This window comes from Oncorhynchus keta, chromosome 12, assembly GCF_023373465.1.
Source record: "Oncorhynchus keta strain PuntledgeMale-10-30-2019 chromosome 12, Oket_V2, whole genome shotgun sequence".
Classification (NCBI taxonomy): domain Eukaryota; kingdom Metazoa; phylum Chordata; class Actinopteri; order Salmoniformes; family Salmonidae; genus Oncorhynchus; species Oncorhynchus keta.
The window spans coordinates 18,027,850-18,052,334 of NC_068432.1; the positions used below are offsets into that span (position 1 = coordinate 18,027,850).

Here is a 24,485-nt window from a genome sequence, read left to right on the forward strand (position 1 = left end):
CTTCCTGACGGGCCGCCCCCAGGTGGTGAGGATAGGCAACAACATCTCCTCCCCGCTGATCCTCAACACGGGGGCCCCACAAGGGTGCGTTCTGAGCCCTCTCCTGTACTCCCTGTTCACCCACGACTGCGTGGCCACGCACGCCTCCAACTCAATCATCAAGTTTATGGACGACACAACAGTGGTAGGCTTGATTACCAACAACGACGAGACGGCCTACAGGGAGGAGGTGAGGGCCCTCGGAGTGTTGTGTCAGGAAAATAACCTCACACTCAACGTCAACAAAACTAAGGAGATGATTGTGGACTTCAGGAAACAGCAGAGGGAACACCCCCCTATCCACATCGATGGAACAGTAGTGGAGAGGGTAGCAAGTTTTAAGTTCCTCGGCATACACATCACAGACAAACTGAATTGGTCCACTCACACAGACAGCGTCGTGAATAAGACGCAGCAGCGCCTCTTCAACCTCAGGAGGCTGAAGAAATTCGGCTTGTCACCAAAAGCACTCACAAACTTCTACAGATGCACAATCGAGAGCATCCTGGCGGGCTGTATCACCGCCTGGTACGGCAACTGCTCCGCCCTCAACCGTAAGGTTCTCCAGAGGGTAGTGAGGTCTGCACAACGCATCACCGGGGGCAAACTACCTGCCCTCCAGGACACCTACACCACCCGATGTTACAGGAAGGCCATAAAGATCATCAAGGACATCAACCACCCGAGCCACTGCCTGTTCACCCCGCTATCATCCAGAAGGCGAGGTCAGTACAGGTGCTTCTATCCCAAGGCCATCAGACTGTTAAACAGCAACTACTAACATTGAGTGGCTGCTGCCAACACACTTACATTGACCCAACTCCAGCCACTTTAATAATGGGAATTGATGGGAAATGATGTAAATATATCACTAGCCACTTTAAAAAATGCTACCTTATATAATGTTACTTACCCTACATTATTAATCTCATATGCATACGTATATACTGTACTCTATATCATCGACTGCATCCTTATGTAATACATGTATCACTAGCCACTTTAACTATGCCACTTTGTTTACTTTGTCTACATACTCATCTCATATGTATATACTGTACTCGATACCATCTACTGTATGCTGCCCTGTACCATCACTCATTCATATATCCTTATGTACATATTCTTTATCTCCTTACACTGTGTATAAGACAGTAGTTTTGGAATTGTTAGTTAGATTACTTGTTGGTTATTACTGCATTGTCGGAACTAGAAGCACAAGCATTTCGCTACACTCGCATTAACATCTGCTAACCATGTGTATGTGACAAATAAAATTTGATTTGATTTGATTTGGTGAACCCTACATGTTTGGGTTGCCAAAGGCACTCAGGGATACTGCTATCCTGTAGCTAAAAAGGATCACATCAACTGCAGTTTTCAGACAGAGAATTCAAGCATTTCACTGTGTTTTTTAGATGTACAGATGTAGGATCTTAATTTGAGCCAGTTTGCTACAGCAGCAACAACATAATGCTGCCACCACCATGCTTCACGGTTGGGATGGTGTTAATTGGCTTGCAAGGCTCCCCCTTTTTCCTCCAAACATAACAATGGTCATTATGGCCAAACAGTTCTATTTTTGTTTCATCAGACCAGAGGACATTTCTCCAAAATGTAAGGTAGGCCTTGAAATACATCCACATGTACACCTCCAACTGACTCAAATTATGTTAATTAGCCTATCAGAAGCTTCTAAAGCCATGACATCATTTTCTGAGCTGTTTAAAGGCACAGTCAACTTAGTGTACGTAAACTTCTGACCCACTGGAATTGTGATACAGTGAATTATAAGTGAAATAATCTGTCTGTAATCAATTGTTGGAAAAATTACTTGTGTCATACACAAAGTAGATGTCCTAACTGACTTGCCAAAACTATAGTTTGTTAACAAGAAATTTGTGGAGTGGTTGAAAAACTAGTTTTAATGACTCCAACCTAAGTGTATGTAAACTTCCGACTACAACTGTACATACTTATAAACTACAAATGAGTGGCTAATATGTGTACCTTAAAATGAAGTGTTACCAATTGAATATTGAATGTTATCGATGGACGCAGCTTTAGGCTGTGATGGACACAAAACCTAGGATACACAGCCTGCTTCTGCTCAACATTCAAACTCGAGAACGAATCAGGGGGCTTCTGCAGTTCAAGAACGATATGTGCTTATCTCCCTCTCGTCAGTCAAGTCATTCCACAAAGAGTCATTCACAATCTAGTGTGGTTACGATAGCACCATGTTTTCTAAGAGTGTAGACATTGTTTCAAAGGTAGCAATAAGTACTCTTATTTATATTCTTAGCAGTCACAAATGTACATTGTTTGAAGTACACTTTTATAAGTCTCTTAGTCACATCTCTCCAACAATAACCCCCTATGGCGAGAATCACGACTCTTTCGAGTTTTGAGTTCATCGTCCACCAGTAGGGCTCTGAGCATTTCTGAATCAAATGAAAATGTGCTATTTTGACTGAACGAGTTGAAAAGATCAGAGTCAGTAAAAAAAAAACTGAACTTCCCATCACTACAGTGTTGCCTCTTCGCCCTATAACATAGTAGGGGGAACTTTATGGGGTCAATTTAAATGGCCACCATAAATCAAGGATTCCTGGCTACGAAATGGGTGGGACCCTTTATGCAAATGAGTCCTTATAAACCTTTTCTAGTGTCACGACTTCTGCCGAAGTCAGCCCCTCTCCTTGTTCGGGCGACGTTCGGCAACCGACGTCACCGGCTTTCTAGCCATCGCCGCTCCATTTATTCGTATATCCATTAGTCTTGTCTTGTTTCCATACACACCTGGTTTACATTTCCCCAATTAAACTACTTGTATTTAACCCTCTGTTTCCCATCATGTTTTGTGTGTAATTGTTTTTATGTTAGGTAGTGTTAATTTTTGCGCTCTACTTTTATGAGAGAGGAGCTTCTTTAGCTGTCAAGACATTGCAGATCCAACCGCTCAGAGGGGTACCTCTGCTCTGAGTGTGGTTCAGCCAGGCAGGTTTAATTGTATTGAGGCTAATATCAGTCTAATGCAAAGCAGCTGCAGAGAGGGCTGACTAACATGGAGATGGTTTACATTAAGTACTTGGACACAGGGACGCCTTGCCTTCTAACACTAACATGCATGTCTGCGTCTCAGACTGCCAGGGGTAAGCAGCTCAGTCAATATACATCTACATCACATAGAGAGAAATCCATTTGTTGGAAGGAGAAGAGGAGGGAAAGCCAAGGAAGCTCCAACTGCCTTCCAGTGCCCCCTTCTCACAGTGAACTGTGTATTGGATTCTCAATAAGCATTTAATCTTTTTTGCTTTCTTGTTCTCTCTCACACTTACTGGTTTACTGTACAATTCATCTGAGCCATTTGGTGTTGTGTACACTGTGAAGTGGTAGAACATTTGAGCTCTCATCAGAAATATGGGCTCCTGTTGAATTAACTGAGTGTTGATCCACAAGCACAGTATTGGATCGAAAGCCCCCCCCCCTTGAACAGCCTGGTAACAGCCTGAAGGTCTTACGTCAATGCTTTCTCCACATTTGCTGCTTGAGTTACCATGAAAAAAAAACAGCAAAGGAACGAAAACAGAGCAGACTTACGGCACTGAGGTAAGCAAGCCAATCTTCCTCTTGAAGAAGTGTAAGTATTGCAGAGGCTGGCAGGGGCTAAAGTGATTGCTGAAGCCATATGGCTCAGCCAGGCGCCAGGCAGAACGGTGGAGATCAATGTGTTCAGGGAGCCTCTCAGCTGCCATTTTGTGTCTGTGCCTCAGAGAGAGAGAGTAGGGGTAGTAGACAGGCCCCATCCATCCCATCCAACACATCGCATCTAATCAGATCCCTGCTCGAGTGTCGCAGAAAGTATCCCATGCTGTAATGCTTATGTGTTTATTGCTACTGCTGTGATTCATTAAGGCACTACTCTCTCATTCTCCTCCCACCCCCCACACTCTTAACTATTTCTGCCCATGAACGGGTACACCATGACTGGATTGTAGACCATGTGAGAGCTGTAATCGAGGGAGCCAGGATGCTTTTTTAGAAGATTCCCCAGGTGCCTAAGTGCCATTGTTTGTGGAATTACCCTTGCAGTTGTCCTTTTGAAAATGGGGGTGAGCCCATGCCAGCTTTCACTGCAGACAGTAATCAGGCAGCTTTTGATGTGCACCCCTGGTTTTACCCTCTCCTAGGTTTTTTCCTCCTGTCTAGACATTGTTGTGTGCCAGACAATCACCATTGTCGAGTCCTTTACAACACAGTTGTACTATGAGGAGCGTCAACAAGCACATTTTATTAGGACCATTTATTGAATTGCAGCTGCTATTCATCTGTCCAACAAATAAATAAATATGTTATCGGCTCTACTGAATCAAAACCCCGATTGTTGGAGGGTTATTTGTGAAGAGGATATGTTTTCAATGCCACCACTTCAATAAACATATCGAAGATGTCTCAGACTGCCTTTGGTGTTGTACAGCACATGAAAACGACAGAATTGTGTTATATTTCAGTTGTATTTGAAATAAAAATGATTCCATATGTTTGAGGATTAAGGTGATTGACAGTTACTGTGGCTTTAGCGGTTTTAATGCTGATGAGCTTGACCATTGGGACATTACATTATCATGCCAAGAAATGCAATACCCATTAAAAAAGTAGTCTCGCTGGATTACTTTAATTCAGGGGAATACATGTATTGATTTGCTGTCATAACTAGGCCAACTGTAAAACATTTCAGCCCATTACACATAATGGCCCATAGATTAAGTTAATCAAATGAATTGTAATGACTGCACCGGATTTGGAGCAGCTATGAGAGCAGGTGGCATAATGTTGTGCCAAGTGTCCAAAAGGCAGAAATAAAGTATCAAAATTGAAATTGTTGTGCCGAAATCTAAAATGTTGAACTGCTAGAACTGTCTGTGAAGAGATAAAGTGATCTCTCAAGACATAATTTGGAGCGGCTGCATCTTTCAGCTCTGAAGAAATTGTTTCTATGTAAATCGAATTCTCTCTTCTAAATTGCCAAGTGCAATCTAAATTGCCAAGTGTTTGCAGTTGAGGTTTGGAGCGACAGTCAACTATCCACTCATGGTTGTGCTCACAGCTCGGACAATGTGCAGTCAGGTTATATCTAAACTCTGTAGTTCCGTAGATGTTGCGACTTACTAGCTGGAGCCACAGAACCAGACAATGGTTTCAGTGACTAGATTACTGGCAGTTGTGGTCTGCTGATAGTCAAGGTAACCTGAACCACCAACAGATTGCCTGGAATTGAGGCTTCTGAGATCTTGGGAGAGGTCATTAGCATATATCGGATGTAACCTTTGTTTCTAACCTTGAACACTTACATGATAGATGGAATAAACCAGAGAAGAGGGATATCATGTCAAATGCGTGCAAAGCAAGAAGAGCATATCTACTCTTGGTGGGTGTTGGTTGTCATGGCAGTATCTTAGGACTGGGAATTGCCAGGGACCTCACGGTATGATATTAACACGATACTTAGGTGCCGATGCGATATGTGTTGCGATTCTCACAATTCTATATGTATTCGCGATTCAATACTGTGATTTTATTGCGATTGCATGGTCCAAACTTATTTCTCACAATATGTCTGCTGCAGAGAGACAAGAGAGAGCCATTAGAAAATGAGTATTAATCGGTTATGAAAATAAAAGTGATGAAAACAAATTGGTTTGTTTTGGTGCAGGTACAGCCAACTACAGAAAACATTTTCTTGCGATATTGTCAAAACAATACAATATATCATAAAAAATAATATCCCGAAATGTAACTGTAGCAATTTTTTTCCCTGCATCACTACAGTATCATGGCTAAAAACACAACAACAGTTCATGAGGAGGTAAGGAGAGGTATTCACCCAAACGGTCAGCTTTTCAAATCTAGTATGTGTGCCGTGTGTTTGAACAACTTTATAGACTTAGCTCTCATTGGAGGACCTCGCCAGTAATCTACTGGTCAGGGTGAAAATAGTGTCACATGCTGTCAACTGGGTCGTATTCGATTTCCATGGCAGTGTATGATAATCTAAACATACTGAGAAATGAGCATGTCCTAGACCAGTGTTTCCCGACCCTGATCCGCGAGTACCCCTAAAAGTACAAGTTTTCATTGTAGCCCTAGACAAGCACACCTGATTAAACTTGTCAACTAATCATCAAGCCCTCAATGAGTTGAATGAGGTGTGTTTGTTCAGGACTACAACAGAAATGTGTACTATTGGGGGTACTCGAGGACCAGAGTTGGGAAACACTGTCCTAGACATGTACTTGAGACTCATGGTCTGTCGCTGAAACATCTCTAGGTCAAACATCCAACGAGGCTTACATGATTATGTTCATTGATCCCATCTAATGAATGATCATGAAACGATGCTATTTGTGTGAAAGGTGAGAAGACATTCACTGAAAGGCCTCTTTAGAATGCAGCAAATAAGTCTTCCCTTATTTTATGTTTCTACACAGCTCTGTCCCATTTTAATGGGCCCAATTCATCTCTTTGATCCTTGAAAGGCAATCTACAAAGACCTATTAGCACTCCCCTAAATCTGCTTATTCAAGGGGAACATCCTCACACGCAGAAAAGCCCTGTTGACTGTTTCAGTACAATTCATTTGTAAGTAGCAAGTGTTTTCTTTCTCTCTTTTTTTTGCTGCCAATTTATTTATTTATTTTCCCAGAGGCAGTTGACATACGAGTCTGTCTAATTGGCAGGGGGGTAGGGAGGAGAGAAGACCCCCCAGACAGTGAGATGGCGTTAAGATTAAATAATTGTATGCATAAACATTAAGCCGAAGGCTGCTCATCGATTGCTGAATGAGATTTCATTAGCATGAGTCACTCGTTGCCCTGAACACATTGAGACAGAGAATTGAACCCAGTGTGCTGAGCCTGGGTGTAAAAAGAGAGAAGAATAACAGGTTGGTAAAGCCCCCCAAAAATACTTCATTAGACTTCTGGATCTCAATCGGTGCATATTAGATGAGCTGGCTACACGGTGTACTAAGAGTTTACTTTAACTGACACAAAACATAGACCCAGAGGCTTAGAGAGGTGAAGGTGGCAGCCTTTTAGCTCCTCATCACTTCTCTAGTGCTCGGGGTGGGTCAAACCCGGAGGATTTAGCAACCAACCTCTGAGATCATACTGTGAAGGATTGTGCTATAACTCAACAAGTACGATCAGGGCCTTGTCATCAGTACTATTAGTGCCCCCTGCACACTCAGCAGTTTTAGAAGAGAACTACCCTCTTAAGCAAACTGGACTTTCGGAGTTCAAGGCACCCCCAAGAACAATAGCAAATTCCTTTAGTCATGAATCACCTATTGCTACTGAGTACACATGGATCATTTTCCTAGATTCTGTTCCACAAATACTCCTATTTTAAGTCTCAGCACAGTTCCCCTCCAGTGGTCATCTGCATGGTGTTTTTTTTCCAGCTGTGGTCTCAGACTTGGCAGTGAATAGATTTCCCTCATGTGCTCTACTAAAGACATTCAGATGCCTTTTCCCCCTCTTGGCTCGGTGAACAAAGCAAAAGAAACCTTAGCTCCTCCAACCTTGAAGTTGCCCAGGAGTTCAGGCTTGATAGTGTATCTGATAAACATTTAGAACCTTGAAGTTGCCCAGGATTTCAGGCTCAATAGTGTATCTGATTAGCATTTAAAACTTTGAAGTTGCCCAGAAGTTCAGGCTCAATAGTGTATCTGATAAACATTTAGAACCTTGAAGTTGCCCAGAAGTTCAGGCTCAATAGTGTATCTGATAAACATTTAGAACCTTGAAGTTGCCCAGAAGTTCAGGCTCAATAGTGTATCTGATAAACATTTAGAACCTTGAAGTTGCCCAGAAATTCAGGCTCAATAGTGTATCTGATAAGCATTTAAAACCTTGAAGTTGCCCAGGAGTTCAGGCTCAATAGTGTATCTGATAAACATTTAGAACCTTGAAGTTGCCCAGGAGTTCAGGCTCGATAGTGTATCTGATAAACATTTAAAACCTTGAAGTTGCCCAGGAGTTCAGGCTCGATAGTGTATCTGATAAACATTTAAAACCTTGAAGTTGCCCAGGAGTTCAGGCTCAATAGTGTATCTGATAAAAGCTTAAAGAGTTTAATCAAGCTCCCGCACGGACAGTCTCTTTTTGTTCTGAGGAGCTCAGAAAATGAAATGAAGTGACAATACTTAGCTACAGGCCTTAACTGATGTCTTTATCTCTTTCCTTCAGCTCTGGCAAAAGGTAGTAACTACAGAATCAGTTGGAAAGAAAGTGAAAACTGAGGAGAAGTGTGCTTTTCCCGGTATTGTTACGGAAATATGCGTCCTAACTAAATGCTTGTGTATATCCATCCCATTAAGCACGTTTTATTAGTGAGAGACAAATTGGTTTGACACTAGTAGAGACACACATCCTCTTCGCTAAGTGACAGACTCTGCAGCTTGATCGATGAAGGGAAATGGTCAATCCAATTAGATTTGGATTGGTTTAACATGAGCATTATTGAATTAAAAGTCTTTCAGCTTTCCCATTGATCCTGCCAGAGCTTAGGCCGAGTAGGCACTGTACATATCTAGAAGGCCACGCCCTCTTACAGGACAATACATGTGGATAAGAGCCCGGGGTAAATTGTAGTAATGGGTAAAAAAAGCTATACAGTTTACATATCGCAATAGTTTTTGGGGACAATATGGGACTTGTTTCAGGAAACTAGGCATATGTCGCAAGCCACTACTTCACAGAAGATGCATTAGAATGTTTTATTTTTTTAATCAAACTGCTTTTTTTTGGCAGAATGCCTTCTGGACCACGTGAACTTTCATGTGCCTTAATAACAAACTTGCATGCCATCTGTAAATAGGAATAAAAAAGAATAATCACAAGCCGAGATGTTTTTAGCCACAGAAAAAGGAAGGAACCTTCCCGCTAGACGTGATTGGCTGAGATAATGAATGGGCTGGACAGGCGATGAGATGATTTCAGATTGATCTACCATGTAGCACATTCTGTCTATAACATAACCTGCTCGCTATGTGTAGATACTCCTTTCTACTGCAGCTTTTTTAAAAGATATCATTGAGGTGTTTCTCCGGATTACATATTCAAACTTAGGGCACAAATGGAATCCGTGACAGAGGGAAAGAGATCTGATTAATCTTATGGCATTGCACACGGTCAGTGTGAACCAGAGCGATTTGACACAACGGGCCAAGCAAGCTGTACAAACGAAACGGAAACGACACAGGACGTCTAATTTAATGAAATGGGTTGCAGTCTGCCGTGAAGCGTTCATCTATGAATACGGGTAAGAGTCCAGCTACATTTTCAGATATTATACATTTCTAATTTAGTCAGGAAGTCATTTTCATTGCAAGTTAAAGCCAGCTAGCTAACATTAGTTGGCTGACTCACTAGCTAACATCACGTTTATGATCTGTGTATTAATATTATCTCATGAAGCCATTTGCATTGCTAGTTATAGCCTAATGTGAGATGGCTAACTAACTTTGAACCTAGTTCGTTAGCTTTAACTAGCTATGACAATCGGTTTGTATTGCATGTACTCTATGGGTTGGGGTTATGGGTCATTGTTTAGCTAGCTACATGTTTAAACAAGACTCCACTTCGGCAGATGATTACATGACTAATCAAGTTAGTCAGGTGTGTTTGGTGGTGATTACGGCCATCTATTGTATAATAATGCTAAGATATTTGTATCTGGAATTTGTCTTTCAGCATCTGTAGAACACGCCAGACTCTCTTCCACCAGTCATACAAGGAGAATGGTCTAATGCCTCCCATCAAAAAGAGATCCTGCCAAGCAAGCGCAGGTTACACCCTGTAGCATGAGGACTTGCAGCGAGTTGTGAACTTCAACAACAACTATGCAGAGGATAGTGCAATAGTATTACCAGGACGTCACCCAGGACACAAACACTTTGGTGGAAAGCTGCTGCCATCCCATGTGACAGAAGCAGCAGTGTGGTGTCTCTACAAGGAATCGATGACAACACTATGTAAAGCATAAATAACCCATATTTTTATTATTTAATTTACCTCCAACATGATTGGCACTACTTTTATTGATCTCGCATTATTTGTTTATTTTTCAGAGGTATGTGTAGTCGGGCTTTCTTCCTTCAGGAATCTGTGAAGAGATTGCTGGTGTGGTGAAGGACAGCACTGTGACAGGACAACATCCCACTGTTGGTTGGACTGGAGGTTGGTACGGTGCTGGTGTAAGGCTATGGCTGGCAACAACACCTGACTCCTTACTTCAGGTGGCTGCCACAGATTAAGCAGTACCAGCACTTCAACTGAATATCATTTTCATTGCATTGTATGAGGTTATTCTTCTTATCTAAACTTGGGAGGTCAATTGATGTTATGCAAGGTTGTAATGTCTATTTTCCTGTTTTACAGCTTTGATGCTCTGGAGCCTGGTGTTGTTGTCTCCAAAGGAGCAGCAACCCAGTTGGGACCAGGTTTCAGCTGCTGTGCAATGCTGATGTCCTTTCTCCCATAGATGGTCTGCCTGTACAAGCACCACCTGGACACAACTAGACAAAGATATTTTTTTGAGAAGATTAGGGAATTTTGCGACAAGGAGGCCATGGACATCAAATGTCCTGCACCAAAGTAAAGGGCAGGACAGAAACAGGCTCGCCAAATATAGATGCTCTTGTTCATGCGTGGTGCTGATGGACCAGTACATCACTGGAGGCCAAGTTCCCATTCATCCGGACTCTCTCTAGTAGCAGCACATTCACATCACTCTCCCCCTAACACACAAACACGCATACCATACGTTGCTGCTACATTTATTTTTATCACGCTGCTAAGCCACTTTACCCCTTATTGTATGCATATAACTTCATTGTCTATCAAAAGTATCACTGATATCATTATTGACATTGTTCGTGTACATACTGTATATTTAGTTCTTTCTCTTACTGGCACTTTGACACTTGTTTATTGTTTATTTATTGTTTATATTGACACTTTCTATTTTTGATATTGCTACTATGCAAGTAACCATTTCACTGTATCGTGTACACCTTCTTTACACCTTCTATACATACACCTTCTGTACACCTTCTATACACCTTCTGTACACCTTCTATACACCTTCTGTACACCTTCTATACACCTTCTGTACACCTTCTATACACCTTCTGTACACCTTCAATACACCTTATATACACCTTCTATACACCTTCTGTACACCTTCAATACACCTTCTGTACACCTTCTATACACCTTCTGTACACTTAACAAAATGTGACTGGCATTTATAGCATTTCTTTCACAGGACCCATCAATTTAGACATTTGTCTGGGGTAAGCATCATCTAATATCTATAAAATATTTTTATTTATTTGTTATTATATATTTATTTGTTTTTGATATTGCTGCTTTACAAATATGCATGTAACCATTTCACTGTAGCGTTTACACCTTCTGTATGTGACAAATAAACGTTGATTTTGTTTGATATAGTATGTGTTTACGAGAGACGGTAATGGGAAGACCAACAAGACCTGCACCAAAGTCAGATTAGGATATAGGCCAAGGACTAGATAAAGAGTATTTACCTGGAGGTTTTCCTTATTGTAGGCTACAACTTTTCGTCTTGAAATATTTGGTTGTTTACTATCCTGTTTAGCACATGGCCTTACATGTGATTCCCTAAAGACATGGGTGGGCTAAGGCTTCACAGGGTGTGAAGATGCTGAATGTGTTGTCAAAGAAGAACTCTCCAGTAGGTGTACCAAAAATTCAAGGGCCAATTTCACAAATGGGGTTACAAATTTCTCAACTTCCAAAGCAGAATTACTTTCCCATTGTTCCTCAACAACAGTTTATTATATACCATTTTCTAGCTCTGAGTCTCTACTTTTATCCGTTGTAAAGGTACAAAAGCAAAAGTTCCTCTGTCCGGTGTCTGTGTTCTTTTGCACATCTTAATCTTTTCTTTTTATTGGCCAGTCTGAGATATGGCTTTTTCTTGGCAACTCTGCCTAGAAGGCAAGCAACCCGGAGTCGCTGCTTCACTATTGATGTTGAGACTGGTGTTTTGCGGGTACTATTTAATGAAACTGCCAGTTGAGGATTTGTGAGGCTTCTGCTTCTCAAACTAAACACTCTAATGTACTTGTCCTCTTGCTCAGTTGTGCACCGGGGCCTCCCACTCCTCTTTCTATTCTGGTTAGGGCCAGTTTGCACTTTTTAGTGAAGGGAGTAGAACACAGTGTTGTACGAGATCTTCAGTTTCTTGGCAATTTCTCGCATGGAATAGCCTTCATTTCTCAGAGCAAGAATAGACTGCCGAGTTTTAGAAGAAAGTTCTTTGTTTTTGGCCATTTTGAGCCACAAATGCTGATGCTCCAGATACTCAACTAGTCTAAAAAAGGCCAGTTTTGTTGATTCTTTAATCAGATCAACAGTTTTAAGCTGTGCTAACATAATTGCCAAAGGGTTTTCTAATGATCAATTAGTCTTTTAAAATTATAAACTTAGCTGACACAACGTGCCATTGGAACACAGGAGTGATGGTTGCTGATAATTGGCCTCTGTACGCCTATGTAGATATTCCATTAAAAAAATCAGAACTTTCCAGCAACAATAGTCATTTGCAACATTAACAAGGTCTACACTGTATTTCTGATCAATTTGATGTTATTTTAATGGACGGAAAATGTGCTTTCTTTCAAAGACAAGGACATTTCTAAGTGACCTCTGACTTTTAAACGGTAGTGTATATCTGTTTTTATGTTTAATAATTTTGCTAGCATTTCTAAGAAACTGTTTTCGCTTTGTCATTATGGGGTAGTGGGTAGATTGATGAGGAAATAATTTAATTTAATCAATTTTAGAATAACACTAACGTAACAAAATGTGGAAAAAGTCAAGGTGTCTGAATACTTTCCAAATGCACTGTATAGTGTGCAATGTTTGGAACATCAAATGGCAATAAAATACACTATTTAATCACAAGACATCTAGAATCGTGAGAATCGCAATACATATCGTATCTGCACCTAAGTATCGTGATAGTATCGTATTGTGAGGTTCCTGGCAATTTCCAGCACTAGTAAATTGCATTTGGCCTGCTTGCAATGCTTAAATCAGAATGCACTCTACCAGAGGGTAAAGTGACCCGGTTTTAAAAATGTCCGATACGGTTGCGTTGAGCACTTACAATATTTATTTTTTCATGAGATCGATTAGGACATGTTATTGCTCTATGCTCAAGCTAATTCATAAAAATAGTTCCTTGGCTGAACCCGCCACTCGTGTTACAGTTGTTCCCTCACAAAGAACCTGTTGTTCTTCGGTGCCTTTCGCCACTGAGTGTCATCGCCAAGTCAAAGCTATTCTATTTTCTTTCATGTCCACATCTGAGGTGGCTTGAGTGCTGTGTTAACACTGGGCAGTTGCCCCTTACAACGCCCTCACCCTTATCCCCTGCATACAGGAAGCTTTCGAAATGTGTTGGGGAATAAGGTTACATTACTGAACTATACCCCTATGGAGAGCTAGAAACTCTAAAGAAAGCTGACTCGGATACATAATTAATGCTGAACTTAACTTGGGACAGGTTATAGTTGTAGCATATTGCTTCGCTCAACAAAGTGGCTTTAAGTTTGTCCTTCATTACCTCCCTCCTGCCATTTAAAGCCTATATGGCCTGTCCTTTTGTGACGGAAGCCTGGTGTCCAGTTCTACTTCTTTGGCTTTACCCCCCATTTTGTGCTGCTTTTGTCTAGACAGCTGTGGGCAGCCAGGGTCTTTGTGTTCTTGCATTGAGCTACCATACGTTACAAAGTGAGGGGAGATACCCCTTATGCTACCAGTTGCCAGAAACTCAGCTGCCACTGTAACTGAATCAGTGGCCGTCCCAGCAATTGTCTGATTGGTTAGATAGGATTCAAAAAGCATCTCTTTATTTGGGAGAAATGATGACCAAAGTTGGGAGTGGGCTAGGCTCCCTGGCTTTAAAGTAATTCATAAAAATTGGCTTTACATATTTCTCTGCATTCTTATCTTATTGTTGTGAGGCTGACTGGAGATGTTTAATATGGTTTAGTCATGCTGGTGGGCTATGCATCCATTATGTATGACTGCACTATATATGGTCGTATTCACAGCCTGTTCGTTACAAGGGAATAATCCCCAGCCCAGCTGCATCGACTACACGCTCGCCCTTTTAAAGAGGGTCCTTTATGGTAGAAGGCCTCTCTTAATTTATGGCTCCTGGTGGGCCTCTTAAATAGCGTATGAACCTGAGAAGAGTAGACAGAGACGTGGGCAGTACATTGTGTCGTCTCATTCCCCACACAGATTTAAAAGCCCTCCTTGGCTATCTGGTGCAGATGGACAATCAGTTGGAATGTCTGTCCCACCAGCCCAGTATGGCTCGGTCACCCAGCTCTCGTTTAGTATCTAATTCATACTGTTCTTCAACACCCATTTACGCCCCAACACATTTCATTAGATCTTTACATATTTCGAGGCCTCATTTGGGTCCTTTTGGTACTATTCGCCAGTCCAGACTCCAAGGGGGCTTTATTTGGCTTCCTTTCTGCCTGTGTTAAAAAACAAAAACAAGACCTTAATCAAACCCCACCTTGAAGGTTTGAACTCACAGCCTGCATTCAGTTCTTTCTGATTAAAAATATAAATATTCTATTTTGATATGAGCCATGATCCCTACTGCGAGAACCATTTATTGGAATAATTTCAAGCCTGCCATAAAGTGTTTGTATTTCCATGCCAATTGTCATTTCTGCATGTGGGGAGAAAATATGCTCACCTCGGTTCATTTGTTTTTAATATCACAGATTGTGGGCCGCTAACCTAGGCTAATGCTGGTGAGCTATAGATGTTTGCCTTCCATACATTTTGGGCCAGCAGCATACCACCTTGCATACCACCCTGCAACCCTGTTGTCTTGCCTCTGACACGAAGCAGTGTTGGTCCTTGTCCGTCCCTGGATGGGAGACCAGATACTGCTGGAAGTGGTGTTGGAGGGCCAGTAGGAGGCACTCTTTCTTCTGGTCAAAAATAAAATATCCCAGTGCCCCAGGGCAGAGATTGGGGACATTGCCCTGTGCAGGGCGCTGTCTTTTGGATGGGACATTAAATAAAAGATCCCATGGCACTTGTTGCAAGAGTTGGGGTGTTAACCCCAGTGTCAAGTCTAAATTCCCAATCTGGCGCTCATACCATAATGGCCACCTAATCATCCCCAGCTTCCAATTGTCTAATTCCTCCCCACTCCTCTCCCCTGTAATTATTCTCCAGTTTGTTGCTGTAAATGAGACTGTTCTTAGTCACCTTACCTGGTAAAAAAAGGATATACTGTATATATATATATATATATATATACAGTACCAATCAAATGTTTGGACAGACCTACTCATTACAGTTTTTTTGTTGTTGTTATTGTATTTTCTACAATGTAGAATAATAGTGAAGGCATCAACATTATGAAATATTACAGTAACCAAAACAGTATTAAACATATCAAAATATATTTTATATTTGAGATTCTTCAAAGTAGCCACCCTTTGCCTATTTGGTCTGGCTAGACTGTAAACTCTCCTTCCAGACTCATATTAAGCATCTCCAATACAAAATTCAATCTAGAATCGGCTTCCTATTTCACGACAACTACAAATGCCTAGGTGTCTGGCTAGACACCAACATCTCCAACATCTCCAATCCAAAAATAAATCCAGAATCAGCTTCCTATTTCACAAACAAAGCCTCCTTCACTCACGATGCCAAACATACCCTCGTAAAACTGACTATTCAACTAACCTCGACTTCGGCGATGTAATTTACAAAATATCCTCAAACACTTAACTCAGCAAACGGGATGCAGTCTATCACAGTGCCATCCATTTTGTCACCAAAGCCCCATATACTACCCACCACTGCGACCTGTATGCTCTACCCACCACTGCAACCTGTATGCTCTCGTCGGCTGGCCCTTGCTACATATTCATCGCCAGACCCACTGGCTCCAGATCATCTATACGTTTTTGCTAGGTAAACCTCTGCATTATCTCAACTCACTGGTCACCATAATAACACCCACCCGTAGCACGCGCTCCAGCAGGTATATCTCACTGGTCATCCCCAGTGATTTGGCTGCTTCTCCTTCCAGTTCTCTGCTGCCAATGACTGGAACGAATGACAAAAATCGCTGAAGTTGGAGACTTATATCTCCCTCACTAACTTTAAGCATCAGCTATCTGAGCAGCTCACCGATCGCTGCAGCTGTACACAGCCCATCTGTAAATAGCCCATCCAACAACCTACCTCAGCCCCATATTGTTTTTATTAACTTTTTTTGCTCTTTTGCACACCAGTATTTCTACTTGAACATCATCATCTGCACATCTATCACTCCAGTGTTAATTTGCTAAATTGTAATTACTTCGCTACTATGGCTTATTTATTGCCTTACCTCCTTACTCCATACTGTATATAGATGTTCTATATTTAGTGACTGTAATTTTGTTTATCCCTGTGTTGTTGTTTTTTGTTGCACTACTTTGCTTTATCTTGGCCAGGTTGCAGTTGTTCTCAACTTGTTCTCAACTAGCCGACCTGGTAAAATAAAGGTGAAATAGAAAATATATATTAAAAAACGACAGCTTTGCACACTCTTGGCATTCTCTCAATCAGCTTCATGAGGTAGTCACCTGGAATGCACTTCAATTAACAGGTGTGCCTTGTTTAAAGTTAATTTGTGAAATTTATTTCCTACTTAATGTGTTTGAACCAATTATAGTTGTCTTGTGCCAAGGTAGGGGTGGTATACAGAAGATCAAGTCCATATTATGGCAAGAACAGCTCAAATGAGCAAAAAGAAACAACAGTCCATCATGAAGGCCAGTCAATCTAGAAAATTTCAAGAACGTTGAAAGTTTCTTCAAGTGCAGTCACAAACACCATCAAGCACTTTGATGAAACTGACTCTCACAAAGACTGCCACAGGAAAGAAAGACCCAAAGATACCTCTACTGCAGATGATAAGTTCATTAGAGTTACCAGCCTCAGAAATTGCAGCCCAAATAAATGCTTCATAAAGTTCAAATAACAGACACATCTCAAAATCAACTGTTCAGGCCTTCATGGTTGAATGCTGTAAAGAAACCACTATTAAAGGACACCAATAAGAAGAAGAGACTTGCTCAGGCCAAGAAAGACGGGCAATGGACATTAGACCGGTGGAAATCTGTCCTGCGCTTAGTGAGACTATCATTTGTTTTTCAACAGGACAATGACCCAACACACCTCCAGGCTGTGTAAGGGCTATTTGACAATGAGGGAGAGTGGTGGAGTGCTGCATCAGATGACCTGGCCTCCACAATCACCCGACCTCAACCCAATTGAGATGGTTTGGGATGAGTTGGACCGCAGAGTGAAGGAAACGCAGCCATTAAGTGCTCAGCGTTTGTGGGAACTCCTTCAAGACTGTTGGAAAATAATTCCAGGTGAAGCTGGTTGAGAGAATGCCAAGAGTGTGTAAAGCTGTCATCAAGGCAAAGGGTTGCTACTTTGAAGAATCTAAAATCATTTGTTTAACACTTTTTTGGTTACTACATGATTGCATGTGTTATTTCATAGTTTTTATGTCTTCACTATTATTCTACAATGTAGAAAATAGTAAAAAAAAATGTAGAAAAACCCTTGAATGAAAGACAGGTTCTGAACTAATATTCATACTAAAAGTTTTAGGATCCATACACAGATCGGCTACATACTGTAGCTAGCTAAACATCCATAGGCACTCATTTATTTTTATGGTCCACTAAACAATAAGCAAATAAATAGTTAGCTAGCTATGTTACATCATCTGCATTGCATGCCAAATATAAGCAAGGCAAGCTAACACATGTACATAACATTTTCAGGAAATGCTTTAGCTAGCTATACACTGTTTCACAAGACAGCAGCTTGGTTTGGTGCTTTTCTCAGGAGTCCCTAAAACATTAAACAACACAAATTACAAATTCTTACTAGCTGGCTAATGTTACCTCTACGTCCCGGGGTGTAAGCTCGCAACTTTTAAAGGAGGAACCACTGTAGGTGTGTCCAAACGTTTGACTGGTACTGTATATAGTAGGCAGACAAAGTGAGCATTTGCACTCCACATTACCTTAAATCAGAGCCATATCTGCCTGATATTATTCAACCCTTTTTTAGAGAGCTATTCTTTTTTCCCTACTTTCAGCAGTAGTACTTTAAAATAGATAATGGAGTAGCATTCTATTTCCATACCCAACCCCATCTAGCTAGGATACCGAAGTGGGAAATTACATTGAAGCCTTGTTCTGTCACCATCAAATCGGCCATCACTGAAGAATGACATCATTACAAAGCAGCATTGGTTTGTGTATCTTTGGGCCATTGGACATGGTGCACAGTTTGTTATAACACTGTCCAATGCTTGTACAAATGCCATTCAAACTATACTGAGCAAAAAATATAAATGTAACATTTACTGAGTTACAGTTCATATAAGGAAATCAGTCAATTCAAATAAATTCATTACGCCCTGTAAAATGAACTGTAACTCAGTAAAATCTTTAGAATTGCGTTTATATTCTTGTTCCGTGTAATATAACAGACAGAAATGATATCCCCGGGTCACCACTCCCCTCAGCTCCTGTTTATTAACTTGATCTGGTGTCACGATCATCCATTGGCATGTCAATGAGCAACAATAGCAGGTTTTTAACCTACAATGACTTTATGTGGGGTAATAAGTGCACCCCTGGATTTGAAAATCATCAAAGCTACAAATCAATTGCTAAGCATATAGACAAGGTGAAACTAGGAGTAACTAGTGTGTGTTCGAGCGGAAAGGCACATTTTATTTTTTTTAAATGATGATGCAATTAAAAATATGCAAGGCCGATTTTATGTTACCTATGATTTTTTCCACCACAAAAGGGGTTTTTACAAACAGAAACACTCCTACTTTACATGTTACATTTATATTTTTGTTCACTATAGCATGTCATTCCTCATAGCCAGAATGAATAGGGATCTGTGTTTGTGTAGCTAGATTGCAAATACAGGTATAATGCTGCTCATTTAGCAAATTTGCTTGGAGACTAACTGAAATTATACTCAAGGGTATTTCACAATAATGATATGGAATGCACTGTGCAGCAGCACTAGAGTGCAGAGAGATGTTTACTTTCTACTGCTTCTGACTCAGATAATGGTTTAATACACTGAGTGTAAAAAACATTAGGAACACCTTAATATTGAGTTGCACCCCCTTTGCCCTCAGAACAGCCTCAATTCGTCGGGGCATGGACTCCATAAAGTTTTCGAAAGCGTTCCACAGGGATAGTGGCCCATGTTGACTCCAATGCTTCCCACAGTTGTCAAGTTGGCTAGATGTCCTTTGGGTGTTGGACCGTTCTTAATATGCACAGGAAACTGTTGAGCGTGAAAAACCCAGCAGCGTTGCGGTTCTTTACACAAACCGGTGCGCCTTGTACCTACTATCTGTCACATTCTGACCTTAGTTATTTTCTTATGTCTTTGTTTTAGTGTGGTCAGGGCGTGAGTTGGGTGGGTTGTCTATGTTCCTTTTTCTACGATTTGGTATTTCTGTGTTTGGCCTGGTATGGTTCTCAATCAGAGGCAGCTGTCAATCGTTGTCCCTGATTGAGAACCATACTTAGGCAGCCTGTTTTTCCCACTTGAGTTGTGGGTAGTTGTTTTCTGTCTTTGTGTGTCTGCACCAGACAGAACTGTTTCAGTTGTTTTCTTTGTTGTTTTGCTATTCAGTGTTCAGTTTACATTAAAAAAGATGAACACGTACCACGCTGCACCTTGGTCCTCTTCTTCCACCACCAACGGCCGTTACATACCATTCCCCGTTCAAAGACACTTAAATCTGTTGTCTTGCGCATTCACCATCTTTAATGTGTATATAGTCTATTATGTTTGTCTATACCTGCCTTTCGTATGTGCTTGTTTTTGTATTTTGCATGCTCATTTGTAAAAGAGATTTTAGTCGCAATATGACTTCCCTGTTGAAATAAAGGCAAATACAATTCACCTGGTCAGTCTATGACATGGAAAGAGCAAATGAAATTAAATCATTTTTCAACCTCGTGCCCCCGCAAGGCTCTGACATACAGAATTCTGACGTCTGCTCAGCAACAGACGACACAGTAAATACCAAGAAGACCAAGCCCCCATTTAATCTTCAACTATAGTGGGATATTATTTGCTAAGGTTTTTTACATCTCTCTTAGTCTCATTGACTTCACAGCTGTGCACACTTAACCGGATCTCACGTCATCTTCCAGATCGCGCAGACGTGGTTTTATATCACAGAGAAGAATCCTGGGATAGTGTGAAGACTTTAACAGATGACACGGTGGAAATGAAATATGAGTCTGCTCCGTTGGGCTGGGGGAACTTCAAACGACAGACCTATAATCATTTATCCAGTGCTTTACGGCGTGGCGGGTTGACTGTTCCAGGTTCCGCCTTGCTGCAAGGCAGGCAGGCAGCCCTCGATCCTCCTCTTCCACGGATAGGCCAGTGCCAGACCTCATGGAGTATATAGAGTTTGGTCTAGTGAGGGGTCAGGCAGGGAATGGGGTGGAGGTGGAGAAGAAAGGGAGGTCCCTCCAGTCCACTTGAAAAAGAGTGCTTCTTCCTAACCTCTGTCTAGACACAATTAACATTCCAGACAGTCAGCCCCTGATATGAAGGAGGGTCATCCGGACTATATGTGCACCTCTCACGTGATCTAATTGGGATTTGAGGCTCCGTTTTTGACCCCGTTAGATAACTATAGGTGTATATTTGCTTCATTGATAAATAACGTTTTGACTAGGTCACTATGCGTTCTTGCGGAGGTGCTTGTCAGTTTAAATCTGGCGATTTCCCTCCTGTAGTTGTCACTCCTTCCACCACCTCATGTATGATTTAGTCGGTCTACAAGGAGCAATAACTTTGCATCATGCATCATGAAAATCTCCCCCCCTGTTGTTTAAAACTATTTACAGAACAGACGCTTAAGAAAACAGATTGTTTTAAGATTTGAAGTGGCTCTAAAGTGAATGTTACCATATTCTCCCCATGTAGACTTCTAAGGAGAGTTGGTTGTGTTAAAAGAGACTCCCTGGGCACAATTTCAAAATGCTCCCCCTCCTTTAAGACATTATCAAACAATAACAAATAAAGACAAAGGAGGAGTTCCCAGGAGCATTAGCGCTTGTCACGCTTAAGTCTTAGCCTCTCTCAAAATTGCCGGCAGAGTAGCGTCAAACAAAAAAAAGTGTGTGGAGGCTTCCAGTACCCTGGGCCTTCTCCTCTCCCCTTTATCTTCCGTGTAGACACAGAGGAGAGGAGAGGCCAGCTACCTACAAAAGCTCCCTGAGAACCACAGACGAGGAACGGGGTCACCTGGAGGTTAGAGCAGGGACCCCCTGAGCAGGACGACGCCAGTGTGCCCTAGGAAACAAAAACTCCAGCGATCATTTCACCTCAGAGGAGAGGAGTGGGGGGAAAGACATAGTCAGACATGGCCATTTCTCACCTGGAGACACTAGTGCATGACTTGGTGCCAGTTTGTTTCAGAATTGCCAACGGGGAAAAAATGGTTGGCCTACATACACAGTGAAGGCAACACAATTGAAATCCTTGTTCCACATTATCATGAATAGCCAGTCAATATTATCTTGTGAGATTGCAATAGCGGGACCCCACACAGATCACAATTGTGACGGACAGACTGCGTCATTGGACGGTGGACCTTTGAAGCATAGTGTGCTTGAATGAGGGTCGCGACCCCACAATACCGTCTGAATGTGAAGCTTCATGAATTGTTAGTGGAATTGGCTATGCAGCTTTGCAGCACCCCAGTGAGCACATACAGAGAACACGCTGTGGTTCCAGGCTCTCTAACCCTCATACTGTTGTTCGGACAGCATTTTTACATGCAAAGCCTGACAGTTGGAGGGAGAAAAAGTGTACTTTACAGCGGCAGCCCTGATGTGTAAAGGTTTCATGCCATTTTTGATCAATTGGCTGCATGTCTGACTGAACATTTCAACAATGGATTCCATTGTGGTTCCTCTTCCCTCCTCCATTTACAGGACTCAAGGCAGGGTACAGTTCATGTTCGCTAAGGCTACTGAGCCCTCTGACTCATTCTGTTTGGCTGTCTATGGACCCTGAGCTACGTGCGAATGCAGATTTAATGCAGCATGTAATTAAGGGACTGCTTAAGCATGGACATTTGAGCATTCAGCATTCAAGCCCGGGAGCGGTCAGGGAATCATAATAGTTGCACAAGGACAGGCTTGCCTTTCTCCCAAAACAGAATTCTCTGTGAAAAAGCCTGTCAGAAAACTGGCTGCCGTTATTGTGACCGCCTCAGCTAGACGGAATGTGATTCGTGTCGGTCAGCTTCTTTTCTTCTCCAGACAGGCCGCGTCAGATGACAGACCCTAATACGGCTGAGGATGTCCACAGTATGGCAATGGAAAGGCGCCTGGATGGTATTTTGGTCTCAATGCGCAGTCATTTATTGCGCTTCTTGATGTGGTACATGTTGAAAGTGCTGTGATATGGGAGAAGGTAGAGAGATCCGGATTGTGAAAGGTCATCGATGTGCGCAAATGTTTGTTAGCGGTTTGTTGGACCACCAACAGTTGTAATTCATTCACATTTTACTCTGACACATCTTTTGGGCTTGCCAGAAGGCCAATGGAATTTATTTCAGGACGCCATCACATCTTGAGTCTGCAGCACACATTCAGTCTGAAGTGAAATGCCTATCACGTCCCAGTGTTTATGCTGCTGGTTGCCATACACTCAAGATGTAAATAATCTCTTGTAGAGGATTACTGGCAGCCTCTATGTCGTGTCATTCATTGAGAATGTGTCAGGCCTCTGGTGTACTGGGCTTTACGGCCACCTGTTGTATTAGAACCCAAGGATTTTAGAACCTCCCTCTGATGGCATGGCATTTACCTCAACAGACAACCTTTCCTTTCTACTTTTGAGCCATGCCCAGATGATGCCATTTTGTGGCACTATGGAACTGGTTAACCCATATTAAGGATCGTAATTGAAAATGTCACCGCTAATAAGCTATAGCATGACCTTTCTATCAAGAAATGCATGTTTGAGATGTACCCTTTATGCTTAATGCGATAATAGCCTGTGAGGAAACTAGGCTTTCCCTTAGTCCACCTCTATAACAGTAAAGAGCCGGAAGTAGAAGTAAAAAAAACTATGCAAATCTGAACTTCACCTTTTGCTGTTGCTAAGATATCTATCACGTCGCCCACAACCCGCAGTCCATGAGACGTGCTCGCCAACAGATTAGCAGGCCCCTGGTGGTTTATAAATGAGCGATGGAATGGAGGCTCAGCGAATAACACTCCGTGTTGGACATGGACGCCTTATTTCAGCATGCTTAGGAGCGCTGGAGTTTATCACTCACCATCAGTGACATGTACACTCCACTCTGAGATAGATCCATCTCTTCTGACAGGACGGTTCTGGATGGGTGAGCTGTGGTGCAGGCTCTGCAGTGGGATTCTTGGTCTTGCTCGAGGAATTGATGTCATTTCCCTCCAAGTCTCTGTCTCCCTGGTTAATGGGTAATTAGGAAGACTCCAAAGGTCGATGAGACTGACATAAGCTAGACTTACTGATGACAAGGAGGCATGGCTATTTTGAGTTTTTGAAAACAATTTGTTTGAAATTTCCCAGATTTTATTTTCATTGTTCTATCTTGATAGCATTTCCTACTGATGGTCAACATACAAAGAACATGATGCAATGGGTTCAGGGAGTTTTGAGGAACTCTGGAGTTCTTAGATAATCATTTTACATGGTGTTCTCTTACCCTCCCTGTCTACGTAGCTGCTTCATATTCTGCCCATTTATTTTGGGGGTAGATCTCAAGTGTCCGAGTCATGACACCGGGGGTAAATAGCACAATAAAGGAAGCAATTGAACCTGTGAACTCTGCTACCACACACCGCATACCTAACCTAAACCACAGAAGAGCTATTTCTCAGAAGAGCTCTCTAGACAATAAGCCATGGCTGCAGAACAATACTTACGGTTGATGTCGGAAGTTTACAAACACCTTAGCCAAATACATTTAAACTCACTTTTTCACAATTCCTAACATTTAATCCCAGTAAAAATTCCCTGTCTTGGGTCAGATTTATTTCAGCTTTTATTTCTATAATCACATCCCCAGTGTGTCAGAAGTTTACATACATTCAATTATTATTTGGTAGCCTTGCCTTTAAATTGTTTAACTTGAGTCAAACATTTCGGCTACCCTTCCACAAGCTTCCCACAATAAGTTGGGTGAATTTTGGCCCATTCCTCCTGACAGAACTG

At 41.8% G+C, this 24,485-nt stretch overlaps 1 protein-coding gene and 1 long non-coding RNA gene across 13 annotated transcripts in view; both read left to right on the plus strand.

Moving 5' to 3' along the window:
- The window catches only part of LOC118391049 (neural cell adhesion molecule 1-like), a 320,476-nt gene that overhangs the window by 59,601 nt on the left and 236,390 nt on the right, over positions 1 to 24,485 (plus strand). The gene's annotated exons all lie outside the window — the stretch shown is intronic.
- Positions 6,867 to 11,512, plus strand: LOC118391051 (uncharacterized). The gene is made up of 3 exons (XR_004827069.2): positions 6,867 to 10,078; positions 10,175 to 10,283; positions 10,485 to 11,512. It is a non-coding gene; the product is annotated as an uncharacterized LOC118391051 (long non-coding RNA).